The following is a 16,899-nucleotide window of genomic DNA, read 5'->3' as shown; positions in this document are numbered from 1 at the left end:
TCTTCCCACTAGGCATTAAAGCAAAGATCTTGTCTCTTACTATATCAACAGTGCCTAGCACATACACAAATGTTTGATAAATAAATAAGTAAATTGGCTAAAACAGGGGCGCCTGGGTGGCGCAGTCGGTTAAGCGTCCGACTTCAGCCAGGTCACGATCTCGCGGTCCGTGAGTTCGAGCCCCGCGTCGGGCTCTGGGCTGATGGCTCAGAGCCTGGAGCCTGTTTCCGATTCTGTGTCTCCCTCTCTCTCTGCCCCTCCCCTGTTCATGCTCTGTCTCTCTCTGTCCCAAAAATAAATAAACGTTGAAAAAAAAAATTTTTTTTAAATTGGCTAAAACACAGGAACTGCCTCCATTTGGAGGATAAATTTTAATTTTTGTATCATTGTAAAAAGAACGTAAGGAACTCCCATGTACCCTTTACCTAGATTCACTACTTGTTTATATTTGCTTCATTTGCTTAATCATCCCCCCAAATACACACACACACACACACACACACACACACACACACACACACGTTTCTCTGAATAATTTGAAATTAAGTTGGAGACAGTGTGCCCTTTTATCCCTAAATACTTCAGTGAATATTTCCTAAGAACAAGGACATTCTCTTAACTACAATACAGTAATCAAATTTAGAAAATTTAATGTTGATACAATATGCATTAAGAGCTAGTCCACATCCATATTCAAATTTGTCACTTGTCCCAGTATTGTACATTACACCTATTCTGCTTCTTGTTTTCCCAGTCCAGAATCCAATCACATACTACATCTTGTTGTCATGTCTCTTCAATCTTTTTCAAACCAGGATAGTTCCTCAGCCTTTCTCTGCCTTTCATAATACTGACAGTTATTTTGTAGAGTGCCCTCGATTTGGGTTTATGTCATGCTTCCTCATGAGATTTGGGTTATGCATTTTTGACAGAAATATCACAGAAGAGATGTTGTGTCTTTCTCAGTGCATCTCATTGGGAGACACAAGATCATTACTTGACCTAGAATTGGTAATGTTAACTTTGATCATTTTTGATTCACTTGTTTTTCGAGGTTATACCTCTGTAAAATTACCATTTTCCTTTTGTAGTCAATAAGTAATTTATGAGAGACACTTTTACTGTGTAAATAATTCGTCTTCTATTTTTATCATTCATAATTGATTTTCCAACTACATCTTTAAAAAAAGGAATTTTTCCTTCTCCCTATTTATTTATTTACTTCCTTATTTATATCAGTAAAGATTCATGGGTTACCATTTTATTCAATTAGTTATACTGTCACTAACATGTTACTTTGATGCTCAAACAGCCAGTTTGTGTGTGAAGGAGCCAGTGGTAGCTCCTTCAAGTTAGCTCCCGTGTCCTTTGACATGCTCCCATCATTCTGATGCCCATTATCCTTACATTCTGGTGTAACAAGATGTTTCAAGCTTATCTGGTACTTTCCCTGCCCGGACTCAGGTTCTTTGAAAGGCGGCCGGTCTCTGTTTCTCCGCTTCCTGCCCTCCAGGCGGAACCTTAGAGCCGACTGGGGCGGAGAACAGCGCTGCGGACCAACCTCTTCCGGTTGTAGCCGGAAGTCCCTCGGAGAGGGGCGGCCCTGTGTCAGGTGACCGGAGTCCGCGTAGGAGGGAATTGCAGGTTTTATCCGACAGCCTGAAGGGAACGACTGGCGGAGCGGACGACGGATGGATACGCTGGGGTGTCCTCAGAGGCATTAATTGAATAGAGGTAGGTACATGATGGGCTAGGGTGGCAGCGTACGGGCCGTCGAGGTTGAGAGACGCGGGCAGGGTTTCTGCCTTTACCGGGCCCACGGGTTGAGACACCTGCCCGAGCGGCGCAGAGACAACAACCTCGGCTCTGCCCCGCGCCCTCCGTCCCAGAAGAGAGCTCGAGCTGGAGTTGTATTCTACCGTCCTGTGATTACAGTTTGGGAAACTGAGGCCACGAGAAGGGAAATGGCTCCCACAAGCTCTCCTTTCCAGGCAGGGACTCATTCTAACTCTTTGGCTCTGGCCTGAGGCCGCCTCTCTCAGATGGATGTGCTTGTAATGATTTTACCTCGAGTGGAGAGGCCAAGGCCGGGAATCGTGGGGGACAGAGTTGGGCTTGGCAGTAAGGGAGCCGATTAGAGACTTAGCCACTTTAACTAATTGTGCGCTATGGACCCAATCCATTCCCTTTATTGGGCCTCAGTTTCCTCATTTTTTTTAAAATGTTTATTCATTTTTTAAAGACAGAGACAGAGCACAAGCAGGGGTGGGGTGGAGAGAGAGGGGGACACAGAATCTGAAGCAGGCTCCAGGCTCTGAGCTGTCAGCACAGAGCCCGACGCGGGGCTCGAACTCAGGAACCGCACGAGATCATGATCTGAGTCAGACACTCAACCAACTGAGCCACCCAGGCGCCCCTCAGTTTCCTCATTTGTAAAACAGGGCAGTGTTTGTCAAAATATGGTTCTTACACTGCTTTGAAATGCCCTGGGAACATGTTTTACAATGCAGGTTACCTGCATTCAGACTCTGAATGCATTCCTCTGCATTCAGACTCAGATAAGACCTCTGAATTAGAATCTGGGTTGGAACCTGGGAAACTGCGTTTTGAACGTACACCTCAGGGGTTCTGTACCTACTGATGTTTGAAGCCCACTGATTTTAAGTGCTTTCCTGCTGTGGGAACTAGTTATCCATTCTTTGGTTTGAAGCAGCTGGAGCCGGTTCCGGATCTTTGAAAGATGGGATGTTTAGCCCAGAAAAGAGAGCAGTGGAAGGAAACTGTCTTTAAAGGGGGGGGGGGGGGGGGCCGGGGATTTTTGACGGTTAAGAGTGCTTCCACTTTTATCTTTGGGGTTGAAAGAGGCAGACTAGGACCAATAAGTGGATTCTACAGGAAGAGAAGGTTTTGACTTCATAGAAGAACTTAATGCTGGTCAGAGATGACCAGCAATGGAATGGATTGCCTTCAAAGGTAATGAACTCCCTGTTGAAGGAGGTATATAGGTATTAGATGGCAGTCTTTTGCAATTTGAAATGTGTGATTCTGAATAACTATTTTGAATCTTTCTGGTGCTGATCGACTTCTTTTTTCTGGCCTCTCTTCTTGACACCTCCATCCCCACCAGCCTACATTTTCTAGAAGGCCAGTGGGTTTGAATTAATGCAGTCTGTTCCTGGTTGTCCTGTGCACTATCCTTCTTTTCAAGGACTTTGGAATGGCCCATTATTGTTGAATAACTAAGGAGATTCCCCACCCTATTGGTTTGTAGCTTATGTTCTTAGAATAACTTGGAAATGCTGCTAAAGACTTTGTGTTTGATTAGTAGAAACCAGTGAACTCTTTGAAGATCATGGAATTGAGGACCCTTGATCAGAAGGGCCCCTCAGGGTTGTTCAGGCCAGCCTTTCCTCCCTGGGATGTAAATCCCTCTTTAACCCTCTCTCCAGCAATGTGTTGTATAGCTGTTGTGTCTAATGAGAGAATTTTTGCAATCTGTCAGCCAACTTTTCATCCAGCATTTAAAACCAGTCCTCTTAGGGACATGACTTGCCAGTTCATCCTCACTAACACAAACTACAGATAATGCTCCTAGCATATCTTTCAGCTTTCTAATCAAATGTCGAAGTTCCTATTCTGTGGATAGGAAAACTCCAAGCAGATAACTTTTTCAAAACCTGTAGGAATGCTTACATTGCCCTGTGGAACAAAGATTCCATATTATGACCCAATTCTGCTCACATCCTTTCCACCCCCCAAAATAGTTTGGGTTTGAGCCAAGACTTCCTGCTTGTGTTCACCTTCCTGCTTTGCTTGTGTTTCCTAGGATTAAACAAAAAGGATGTGAATGCTTTTTCAGATATTATCCAGGTGGTGGGTAAAATGATTGTAATTTGGTGATGTCTTTAACACTTCTTAATCTGAACATTTCCTTTTCAAAAAGCACCTAAATTGGCATTTCCAAAGTGTGTTCTTCAGGCCACTAGTCTTAAGACATGCCTCTGAAAAAAAGTGTTCTATAGTAAAAATATATTTGGAAAATGCTGTATATCATTATCTTTTCTTGGAACTTCTCAGTGTATAGTACCACATTAAAGGCACTGAGATATCCTGTAATAAAGAAACATGTCTAATCTTGTTTAATGTACTGTCGCCAAACTTAATTGATGTAAAGCACTTTTTTTTTTACTGTTTATTTATTTTTGAGAGGGAGAGCGCACGCCCAGGAGGAGCAGAGAGAGAGGGAGACAGAGAATCTAAAGCAGGCTTCTTGCTGTCAGCACAAACCCTCGAACCCATGAACTGTGAAATCATGACCTGAGCCAAAGTCAGATGCTCAACTGACTGAGTCACTCAGGCACCCCTAAAACACTGGTTTTTTTTTAATTGAAGCACACATTGGCAAATACTTTTTTTTTTTTAAGTTTATTTAAGTAATCTCTACACCCAACATGGGGCTTGAACTCATGACCCCAAGATCAAGAGTTTCATGCTCTTCCGAGTGAGCCAGCCAGGTGCCCCTAACTTTGGCAAATTCTGACCTAGAGAGTCTGCGTTTTATGGCCTATGGGCCAAATCTTGCTCCATTGTCTGTTTTTGGATGGCATGTGAGGTAGGGATGAAGTTTACATTTTTAAATGGTGGAGAATAAATCCAAAGAAGAATGATATTTTCAGGGCACCTGGGTGACTGAACTGATCAAGTGTCTGACTTTGGCTCAGGTCATGGTCTCCCAGTTCGTGAGTTTGAGTCCCACTCAAGGCTCTCTGCTATCAGAGTGGAACCCACTTCTGATTCTCTGTCTCCCCCTCTCTGCCCCTCCCCCACTCACACTCTCCCTCTTTCTCTCAAAAATAAACATTAAAAAAAAGAAGAAGGACATTTTGTGATATGTGAAAATTAAAGGAAAATTAAAACTATAACATTTTAGGGGCGCCTGGGTGGCGCAGTCGGTTAAGCGTCCGGCTTCAGCCAGGTCACGATCTCGCGGTCCGTGAGTTCGAGCCCCGCGTCAGGCTCTGGGCTGATGGCTCAGAGCCTGGAGCCTGTTTCTGATTCTATGTCTCCCTCTCTCTGCCCCTCCCCTGTTCATGCTCTGTCTCTCTCTGTCCCAAAAATAAATAAACGTTGAAAAAAAAATTAAAAAAAAAACCAAAACTATAACATTTTATTGGAACACAGCCACACCCATTAATTTACAGATTGTCTTTGGCAGAAGAGTTGAGTAGTTGCCCATAGACCATATGGTTCACAAAGTCTAAAATATTTATTATATGGCATTTACAGAAAAAATTTGCTAGTCCCTGACTTACACCATGTTAATTTTTTTAACTTAAAAAAAAATTTTTTTAATATTTATTTATTTTTGAAAGAGAGAGAGAGACACAGTGTGAGTGGGGGAGGGGCAAAGAGAGGGGGAGGCACAGAATCCAAAGCAGGCTCCAGGCTCTGAGCACAGAGCCTGACGTGGGGCTTGAACCCACGAACCATGAGATCATGACCTGAGCTGAAGTCAGACACTCAACTGACTGAGCCACCCAGGCGCCCCCATTTTTTCAACTTTTTTATTTTGAAATAATTTTAGACTTGGAAAAATAATACACAAACTTCTTGTATACTTCTCACTCAACTTTCCCTAATGTTAACATTTTACAAAACTGTGTTTAAAATATCTAAATAAGAAATTTAACATTAATTCAGTACTACTAACGAATCTGTAGACTTTATTCAGAATTAGCCATTTGTCCTACTAATGTCCTTTTTCTGTTCCAGTACCCAATCCAGTTTCCCACATTGCATTTAGTTGTCAAGTCTTCTTCTTCTTCTTTTTTTTTTTTTTTAATTTGTATCCAAGTTAGTTAGCATATGGTGCAACAGAGATTTCAGGAGTAGATTCCTCAATGCCCCTTACCCATTTAGCCTGTCCCCCCTCCCTCAACCCCTCCTGCAACCCTCTGTTTGTTCTCCATGTTTAAGAGTCTCTTATGTTTTGTCTCCTTCCCTGTTTTTATATTATTTTTGCTTCCCTTCCTGTATGTCCATCTGTTTTGTATCTTAAAAGTCCTCATGTGATTGAAGTCATATAATATTTGTCTTTCTCCGATTAATTTTGCTTAGCATAATACCCTCTAGTTCCATCCATGGCAAAATTTCATTCTTTTTGATTGCCGGATAATACTCCATTGTATATATATACCACATCTTCTTTATCCATTCATCCGTTGATTGACATTTGGGCTCGTTCTGTACTTTGGCTATTGTCGATAGTGCTGCTGTAAACATTGGGGTACATGTACCCCTTTGAAACAGCATACCTGTATCCCTTGGATAAATATCTAGTAGTGCAATTGCTGGGTCATAGGGTAGTTCTATTTTTAATTTTTTGAGGAACCTCCATACTGTTTTCCAGAGTGGCTGCACCAGTTTGCATTCCCAAGTTGTCAAGGCTTCTTAATATCTAACAATCTGAGACAGTTCCTCAGTCTTTTTTTGTCTGTCATGACGATAAACTTTTGAAGAGGACTGGCCAATTATTTTGTAGAATGTCTTTCAATTAACTCTGAAACAGAATTAATACATTATAAAATCCACCATTTTAAGTGTTTATTTATTATTTTGAGAGAGAGAGAGAGAGAGAATGTGCATGTGAGAGTGGGGGAGGAGCAGAGAGAGGGAGAGAGAATCCCAGGCAGACTCTGTACTGATAGTGCAGAACCCAACACAGGGCTGGATCTCACAACTGTGAGACCATGACCTGAGCTGAAATCAAGAGTCAGATGTTTAACCTACTGAGGCACCCAGGTGCCCCATAAAATTCACCATTTTAAAGAGTTCAGTAGTTTTTAGTATGTTCACAAGGTTGTGCAACCATCACAACTATTTTAAACCCAGAGCGTTTTCATGTCTCCCAAAAGAAAACCTGTACATGTAACAATCACTCCTTATTCTCCCCTCTTCCCACCCCTGGCAACCATTAGTATAGATTCACACAGTATGTGACCTTTTTACAATATGTGGCCTTTTGTGTCTGGCTTCTTTGATTAAGCATAATGTTTTCATAAGGTTCATCCATGTTGTGTTTTATATCAGTACTTCTTTACTTTTTATTAATGAATAATATTTTGTTGTATGGTTATACCACATTTTGTTTATCCATTCATCAATTAATTAACATTTAGGTTGTTTCTTCCTTTTGGTTATTATGACCAACGCTGCACATTCATGTACAAATTTTCATTTGAACATAATTTCAGTTCTCCTAGATGTGTATACCTGGGAGTGGAATTGCTGGATCATATGGCAACTCTATGTTTAACTTTTTGAGAAACTGCCAAACTGTTTTCCATAGCAGCTGCACCATTTTATATTCTCATTAGCAATATGTAAGGGTTCCATTTTCTCCACATCCTCTTCAACAATTTTCTTGTCCTTTGTTGTTGTTGTTGTTGTTGTTGTTGTTGTTGTTGTTGTTGTTATATCCACCCTAGTGGTTGTGAAGTGGCATCTCGTTGAAGTTTTTATTTTCATTTTTCTAATGACTGATGATATTGAACATCTTTTCATGTGCATATTGGACATCTGTGTATCTTCTTTAGTGAAATGTCTTTTCAGATCCTTTGCCCATTTTGTAATTGCGTAATTTGTCACCATGCACAATTTTGCATGTAAGTATTCAAAGACTTTGCAGATTCCTTGAAGCCCCTTGAAGTAACGTAGAGTGAGCTGAACTGCAAACTCTGAGGCAATGCCAATAACGCCCTGATCTGAATGGAGTTGGATTTGGACATGCTGAAGCACAGAGTAATTGCTCCTTTGAAACTGCTGACCATTCAGAGCTTGTTCAACCCCAACTACTCCTGCTGATCTTGCAGAGCTGGGGTGGCCATGGTCAAGTAAAAGAGGTCCTACAGTATTATTCAAAATATGATAAGACCACTAGGAGATCCTTCCACCTGGGAGCTACTCTCATGGTTGTCTGGTCACAGACAGGGAGTAGAGGAGTCAGTGGCAGTTTGGGATACCCTGGACTTGTGATATTGGTGGCAGAGCTACCAGTGCACCCATGCCTCTTTTGACCCCAAAGCATTTGGCTATATAACCAGATCATCTTAAACATATAATTAAGAATAAAACAATAATTTTGAAAAAGTTTTTACAAGATGGGGCACCTGGGTGGCTCAGTTAAGTGTCCGACTCTAATTTCGGCTCAGGTCATGATCTCGTACTTTGTGAGTTCGAGCCCCACATTGGGCTCCATGCTAACAGTGTGGAGCCTGCTTGGGATTCTCTGTCTCTCCCTCTTTCTGTCCCTCCCATGTGTGTGCATGCCCTCTCTCTCTCAGAATAAAATAGGGGCACCTGGGTGGCTCAGTCAGTTAAGTATCGATTTTGGCTCAGGCCATGATCTCATGGTACATAGGATTGAGCCCCACATCAAGCTCTGTGCTCACAGTATGGTGCCTGCTTGGGATTCTCTCTCCTCTCTCTGCCCCTTGCCCTATTTGCTCTCTCTCTCTTTCAAAATAAATAAACTTGAAAATAAATAAACTTTAAAAATATTTTCAAAAATACAAGTTTTTACAAAGAAAAACATTTTAATTTTCAATGCTTCTATTATTTTGCTACAGTAAACTAAATGAGTATTAATTTTACGTTTTCACCTCACTGTACATGTGTACCAATAGTAAGAGTGTTTTTAATGTGATAAAAATTTTTAAATTCATGGACAATTGTGATTTTTTTTCCCATTTATTATTATGATCATTTTTTATAGCTTCAGCTTGCATTTTTATTGTGTGCACTACTGTGCCAAGCAAGGATTGTCTATGTTATCCTCAGGCATTTTATTTGTTGGTAGAATTTGTGTCCATAATAAAAAAATATAGTCCAAAATGCAAAATCTTTACATTCAACTAAAAGGGGACCGTTCAAGAAGACTAATATGCACTATTCCTTCTTTACTTCAGGCTTAATACCATATTAGGAGCTTTCCTAGCATTAGAGGACTGAAAGTTTAGAAACTATATGTTTCCTTTTCCAGAGATTAGTTGGTCTGTGAAAGGAGAGTGGAAGAACTGGGGGATGAGGAATGAGATATGGTTATCCTCACAATTAGGAACCAAATAGAGGCATATTCCTGAAAAACATTAATTTAGTCATTCACTCAATTTAACGGTATTTTAATAGAGTATGTAGAAATTTAAATGGGAGACATTACAGTATAGATAGCACAGATCTTTCTTACTGATTTAGAAATAAGAAAAGATTTAGCCAAGGGCCAAACTTTGAAGATGCAAGGAAAAAAGCATATTCTGGGGAGCAAATATCTTGAACAGGTGAGAGGAAATGTAATCCATGGTATGGATGGAAACTTTAGCCTTAGTTAAGAGCAGAGATAGTTCATGCATGGTAATAAAGAGAGAAAAAAGGATATAAGCCTACAGACAGCCAGGTTGTCCTATTTGGAAGTAGGAAGATAAGGCAGATTGTGTTTTTATTTTTTTCAGTGAAGTAATAAGGATGGTCATTAGTGAAGGTGAAGAGAAGGTAGGGGCCATTTGTAATTGAAGGAGTAAAAAGTTATGAAACAGCCCTCACAGACTGATAAGTTAGATTGACTCTGAAACTATGGAAGGATTGCTGGAAATTGCAAGGGGTCTTTTGAGGTCATAAATTCACGGTAAAGTGATTTGCACCAAATCTCCTTCTTCCTTGTGTGGACATATTCAGTTTTTTTAATGTATCAATAAGTAGGAAGGCATTATTTTGCTGGTTTACATTTTTTTTAATGGTTGTGATAATAAAGTTTATTTCTAATTTTTATTTATTTATTTTTTCTGTAATTCATTTCCAAGTTAGTTAGCATATAGTGCAACAATGATTTTAGGTGGTTTACATTTTGTTGTTGTTGTTGTTGTTTTGGGTTTTTTTGGGTTTTTTTTTTGGTTTTTTGGTTTTTGGTTTTTTGGTTTGTTTTTTAGGTTTACATTTTAGGTTTGCATTTTTTAAAGTAAGTTATTTGATGGAAACTAAGGGAGAGGAAGGAAATTATGGAGGTATGCATTGGATAAAAGGATGGACCATGAGATCTAAATGAGATAAAAGGGAAGTAAGGACTTGAAGAGTCTTGATATACAGTAAAAAAGGGGTAAAGTTAATGAACTTGCCATCCCAGTTATTTGAAGTTTTATCAAACTGAATAGTAGGAGGAGGAAATTTGCTGGAGTTTAGAAAGTGGTGGTCAGATGATGAAACTACTGAAATACATGTTTTGTTGTTGTTGTTTTTAATTAAGTAGGCTCTATGCCCAACACGGGGCTTGAACTTATGAAATCAAGAAATCAAGAGTTGTATGCACTACCGACTGAGCCAGCCAGGTGCCCCTGAAATACATGTTTTAAAAGTCCAGTAATAGTTGGGGCACCTGGGTGGCTCAGTCGGTTAAGCATCTGACTTCGGCTCAGGTCATGATCTCGTGTGTGAGTTTGAGCCCCACATCAGGCTCTGTGCTGACTGCTTGCTCAGAGCTTGGAGCCTGCTTCAGATTCTGTGTCTCCTCCTCTCTCTGCCCCTCCCATACTCATGTTCTGTCTTGCTCTGTCTCTCAATAATGAATAAACGTTTTAAAAAAAAAAAAAGTCCAGTAATAGTTAATGACAAATTTTAGAGAATGGCCACAGAAGTGGGTTGGTGAAGTTGGGTAGAAAACAAGATCTTAGGGAAAAGCTTAGAGAAGCAAGTCGCTGGAGTAGGTACTAGACAAGTTATCTCTGGAGATATTAAACATACTCTTTAAAAAAATTTTTTTTATGTTCATTTTTGAGAGAGACAGAGTGTGAGCAAGGGAGGGAGGGCAGAGAGAGAGACAGGGAGACTCAGAATCCAAAACAAGCTCCAGTGGGGATGTGGGGCTTGAACTCATGAACCGCAAGACCATGACCTGAGCCGAAGTCTGAGGCTTAACCGACTGAGCCACCCAGGTGCCCCATGCATACTCTTAATAATAATGTGGTGGAGAGAAGTGCAGTTAGGCAGATGATAAAATAGAGAAATTAAAGGACATGACCAGCTAGGTCAAAAGAAATATTGTATTGATTAGATTAGACTTGGTAATCAGCTACATTGATAATGTGTTGATAATAAGTTCTGTTTAATACTTCTTCGAACCAGTCTTTTTGTACTTTGTACAGTGAATTATGCAGTGTTGTGTCAGGAGGTCCTAGAGAGGTATCTTTGCAGGTGTTAGCAGGGGGTGGGGGGTGTCTGCTGACCACCATTAAATTTTTCTTTGTCCAGTGTCCAGCCTCAGGTTGGAGCTATTATGCAAAGAAGTGAGGGTTATTGGGGCGCCTGGGTGGCGCAGTCGGTTAAGCGTCCGACCTCAGCCAGGTCACGATCTCGCGGTCTGTGAGTTCGAGCCCCGCGTCGGGCTCTGGGCTGATGGCCCAGAGCCTGGAGCCTGTTTCTGGTTCTGTGTCTCCCTCTCTCTCTGCCCCTCCCCCGTTCATGCTCTGTCTCTCTCTGTCCCAAAAATAAATAAACGTTGAAAAAAAAAATTAAAAAAAAAAAAGAAAGAAGTGAGGGTTATTTAACAAGGAGTTAAGACTGTATGAAATACAGAGGTTTCTTTCAACCTAAATAAATTCTCCACATTTTGTTTTTTAGTAAGCCCTATTTCCCTTATTAATTGGTATCACGGTACCTTAAAAAGGACAAATAACATCGGGACTTGTTTTTAGAAACAATCAGGAAGTTCTAGGTTAAAACTGTTTTGGGTGAGGGACACAAAACAGTAAGTTTAATTGTTAAAGTAATATATACTCATTTTAGACATTTTGGAAACTACAGAGAAACTTCCCTCTCTTCCCACCCCCCATTATCTCTAGCTCCTTATCTGAAGAGAGCATTTGTTACAGTTGCTTTATTTCCTTGTTTCTCCTCCACTGTGTATGTACATTTTTAGTGGTTAGAATCATTCACTGCACATAGTTCTATAGCTTGCTTTTTCCTGTTAGCATTGTAATGTTAATGTCCCCATGCTTTTGCCAGCCTTTTCAGTAAGCATTGCTTCTGATACATTTACTTAACCATTCATTTATTTAATGTCAGTAAATCTTATTGTATAGATAATGATATATACAACAATTAATCAGCATGTTTTTAGTGAGTGGAAATATGGTTTTCTTTCTAATAAGGAGCCCAGATTATTTTTTAAAAACTTTTATTGTGGTAAAATATACATCACAGAATTTGCTATTTTAAAACCATTTTTGAGTGTACAATTCAGTGGCATTTAAGTACATTCACAATGTTGTGCAACCATCATCACTATCTTTCCAAAACTTTATCATTACCCCAAACAGAAACTCTATACCCATTAAACAATAACCTTCCATTTGCCCCTCATCCTAGTTCCTGGTAACTTCTAATCCACTCTGGTCTCTATGAATTTGTCTTCTGTAGATATTTTCTTTTTTTTTTTTTTTAAAGACAGTATTCACCCATTTTTATTTTATTTTTTTAAAGTAGGCTCCACACCCATCATGGGGCTTGAATTCACGACCCTGAGATCAAAAGTCATGCTCCACCAACTGAGCCAGTCAGGCACCCCTATTGTAGATATTTTCTGTTAAGGGAATCGTATAATAAATTACCTTTTGTGGAAATATAGGGATCCTTTTTCCACCTTTTTTTTTTTAAATTTTTTTTCAACGTTTATTTATTTTTGGGACAGAGAGAGACAGAGCATGAATGGGGAAGGGACAGAGAGAGGGAGACACAGAATCGGAAACAGGCTCCAGGCTCTGAGCCATCAGCCCAGAGCCCGACGCGGGGCTCGAACTCACGGACCGCGAGATAGTGACCTGGCTGAAGTCAGACGCTTAACCGACTGCGCCACCCAGGCGCCCCTCCACCTTTTTTTTGATGTTTATTTTATTTATTTTTTTTTAATTTTTTTTTCAACATTTTTTATTTATTTTTGGGACAGAGAGAGACGGAGCATGAACAGGGGAGGGGCAGACACAGAATCGGAAACAGGCTCCAGGCTCCGAGCCATCAGCCCAGAGCCTGACGCGGGGCTCGAACTCACGGACCGCGAGATCGTGACCTGGCTGAGGTCGGACGCTTAACCGACTGCGCCACCCAGGCACCCCTGATGTTTATTTTTGAGAGATTGAGAGAGAGAGACAGAGTGTGAGTGGGGGAGGGGCAAAGAGATGGGGAGACACAGAATCCAAAGCAGGCTACAGGGTCTGAGCTGTCAGCACAGAACCCAACATGGGAACCTAACCCACGAACCACAAGATAATGACCTGAGCCGAAGTCAGATGCTTAACTGACTGAGCCACCCAGGCGCCCCTCCAATTTTTTTTATTGTAGTAAAATACACATAACATAAAATTTATCATCTCAACCATTTTTAAGTGTATAGTTCAGTGGTATTAAGTACATTCATATTGTGGTGCAACCATTATCCATCTCCAGAATTCTTCATTTTGCAAAACTGGAACTCTATACCCATTAAGCAGTAGCTTGTCAGTCCCTTTTCTCACCTATGCCTGGCAACCACAATTCTTTCTGTCTCCATGATTTTGACTACTCTAAGTACCTCATATAAGTGGAGTACTACAGGGGCACCTGGGTGGCTCAGTCGGTTAAGCATCCAACTTCAGCTCAGGTCATGATCTCAGACTCCGTGAGTTCAAGCCCCTTGTCTGGCTCTGTGCTGACATCTCAGAGCCTGGATCCTGCTTCAGATTCTGTGTCTCCCTCTCTCTATACCCCTCCCTCGCTTGCACTCTGTCTCTCTCTGTCTCTCAAAAAAAACATTAAAAAAATTTTTACGTAAGTGGAGTACTACAGTATTTGTCTTTTTGCTACTGGTTTATTTCACTTAGCATAATGTGCTCAAGGTTCGTCCATGTTGTAGTGTGTATCAGAATTTTCTTCCTTTTTAGGGCTGAATAATGCTCCATGGTATGCATATACCACATTGTGTTTATCCATTTATTTATGTGTGGATGGAAACTTGGGTTGCTTTCATGTTTTAGCTATTGGGAATAATGCAGATAGGAACATGGGTATACAAATATCTCTTCAAGACCCTGCTTTCAGTTCTTTTGGATATATATACCCAGAAGCATAATTGCTGGATCATATGGTAATTCTATTGTTAACTTTTTGAGGAATTGCCATAGTGTTTTCCATAGCAGCTGTGCCATTATACTTTCCAACCTAAAGTGCACAAAGGTTTCAATTTCTCCCACCTCCTCACCAACACTTGTTATTTTCTGTTTGGTGGATTTTTTGTTTTGTTTTTGTTTTTTTTAATAGTAGCTATCCTAATTGGTATGAAGTAGTATTTCATAGTTTTGATTTAGATTTTTCTTATATATATATCCATATGGATATATTTATTTTTGTTTTATATATTTGTTTTTGTTATATATATATATTTGTTATATATATATTTATATATATTTGTTTTTGGTATATATATATGTTTGTATATATTTTTGTTTTATATATTTGTTTTTGTTTTTTTTTAATAGTAGCTATCCTAATTGGTATGTAGTATTTCATAGTTTTGATTTAGATTTTTCTTATATATATCCATATGGATATATATATATATATGGATATATGGATATATATATATACACATATATACATGGATATATATATATGCGTTTTTGTTTTTTGAGAGAGAGAGAGAGAGAGAACGTGCACATGAATGTGAGAGGGGGAGGTGCAGAGAGGGAGGAGAGAGAATTCCAAGCAGACTTCAGGCTAAGCATGGAGCCTGATGCAGGGCTCAATCCCATAACCCTGGGTTCGTGACCTACACCAAAATTGAGAGTTGGTTGCTCAACCAACTGAGCCACCTAAGTGCCCCTTGGATTTTTCTAGTTAGTGATGTTAAGCATTTTTGCATGTTGTTTTTGGTCACTTGTGTATTTTTGGAGAAATGTCTATTCAAGTCCTTTGTCCTTCTTTGAAAGGGATTGTTGAGTTTTAGGAATTTTCTATATATTCTGGATACTGATTTCTCAGATACATGATTTGCAAATATTTTCTCCCATTCTGTAAGTTGCCTTTTTACTCTGTTTAGATAGTGTCTTTTGATGCACAAAATTTTTAAATTTTCATGAAATCTGTGTATTTTTTCTTCTTTGCTTGTGCCATTGATGTGTTAACCAAGTAATCACTGCCAGAAATGTAGTATTTAAAGCATGTAAAAAGCTACCAAGTGGGTTTTGGCTTAAGATTCTCAGAAGTGGCCTGAACTGCCACATAGCTATCATGGACCCTACTTTTCTATTCTTCACATCAGCTAGGATGTCATAAATCCATCTCCATTGAGCAGTGGGAACATGACATAACTGAATGGCTCCTTTGTCCCCCAGCTGGCCTAAGGACACACAGAAATCAGAAGCAGTAGGCTATGCCTGTTTCTGTGGAAATGGCCTAGGAGTCTGGCTGGCCATTCCACCCTGGGACCAGGTTGACTCCCCTGGTAGTCTCTATAGCACCTGATTATTTAATATCCATGCTCTCAGTTGCTCCTCAGAAGTGCATTGTGGAATAGGCATGGAGGGGGTTTTTAAAGATGGACAGCTCTCTGAATATGGGAGTGGATACTGGGCAAAAGCCCAGGAAAATTACTTGTCTTTACTTACTGCCATCTCTGCAGAGGGGGTTTTCAGTGTGAGATGCTTTTTTTTTTCTTTAATGTCAGTTAAATTCTCACTAGACTATAGACTTCTTGAGGACAGGAACCAGACTTTGTCTGATTTATATTTAATTGCTCAATATTGCTCAGTATTTCATTGAGCATAGTTCTTGGCCATTCTCCATATGTTTCCCAAACTGCTCTGACAATTAATGTCAGGTGGCTCAGGACACAAATCTGATTTGTAGAAGTCAATCTTACATATTATTCAAAATGATGTCATTTTGGTTTTATTATCTTAAATCATAGTTGTTTTATCTTATATATGTTCTCCTGATGGTCCTCCTTGGGACCTCCCTTTGAATGGAGAAGTGAGATTATTGCTTTGTCAAGTATGAGCTGGATGTTTTTGGGTTTTTTTTTTTAATTATTTTTTTTTAATTATTATTTTTTTAATTTTTTTAACATTTGTTCATTTTTGAGAGAGAGAGTATGAGCGGGAAAGGGGCAGAGAGAGAAAGGGGGACACAGAAACTGAAGCAGGCTTCAGGCTCTGAGCTGTCAGCACAGAGCCCGACGCGGGGCTCGAACTCACAAACTGCGAGATCATGACCTGAGCTGAAGTCGGACGCTGAACCTACTGAGCCACCCAGGCGCCCCTGAGCTGGATGTTTTTAAGTTCTTAGAAAGTTTTCTCCTTGGGGCATCTGGGTGGCTCAGTCGGTTAAGTGTCTGACTGTTGACTTTGGCTCAGGTCATGATCTCATGTTTCTTGAGTTCGAGCCCCATGTCAGGCTCTGCGCTAGCACTCAGATCCTGTTTGGGATTCTCCCTCCCTCTCTCTCTCTCTCTCTCTCTCTGTCTCTCTCTCTGCCCCTCCCCTGCTCGCATTCTCTTTCTCTCTCTCTCCCTCTCCCTCCCTCAAAATAAATTTTATTTAGGGGCGCCTGGGTGGCGCAGTCGGTTAAGCGTCCGACTTCAACCAGGTCACAATCTCGCGGTCCGCGAGTTCGAGCCCCGCGTCGGGCTCTGGGCTGATGGCTCGGAGCCTGGAGCCTGTTTCCGATTCTGAGTCTCCCTCTCTCTCTGCCCCTCCCCCGTTCATGCTCTGTCTCTCTCTGTCCCAAAAATAAATAAACGTTCAAAAAATAAATAAATAAATAAATTTTATTTAAAAAAAAAAGTTTTCTCATTAATTAGTTAAATCTTGTCATTCATTTTCTTTT

At 40.3% G+C, this 16,899-nt stretch overlaps 1 protein-coding gene across 2 annotated transcripts in view; it reads left to right on the top strand.

Moving 5' to 3' along the window:
- The first annotated feature begins 1,590 nt into the window (after positions 1-1,590).
- RNF185 (ring finger protein 185) overlaps positions 1,591-16,899 on the top strand; it is a 38,278-nt gene continuing 22,969 nt past the window's right edge. Inside the window, exon 1 of one of the 2 annotated variants that reach the window (XM_040464060.1) lies at positions 1,591-1,734. The gene's annotated coding sequence lies outside the window, so the exon portion shown is untranslated. The remainder of the gene's footprint in view (positions 1,735-16,899) is intronic. The other variant, XM_040464059.1, reaches the window with a different exon arrangement.

Source organism: Herpailurus yagouaroundi, unplaced genomic scaffold (genome assembly GCF_014898765.1).
Source record: "Herpailurus yagouaroundi ecotype Mexico unplaced genomic scaffold, PumYag 428, whole genome shotgun sequence".
Taxonomy (NCBI): domain Eukaryota; kingdom Metazoa; phylum Chordata; class Mammalia; order Carnivora; family Felidae; genus Herpailurus; species Herpailurus yagouaroundi.
This window is presented reverse-complemented; position numbering and strand designations above follow the sequence as displayed.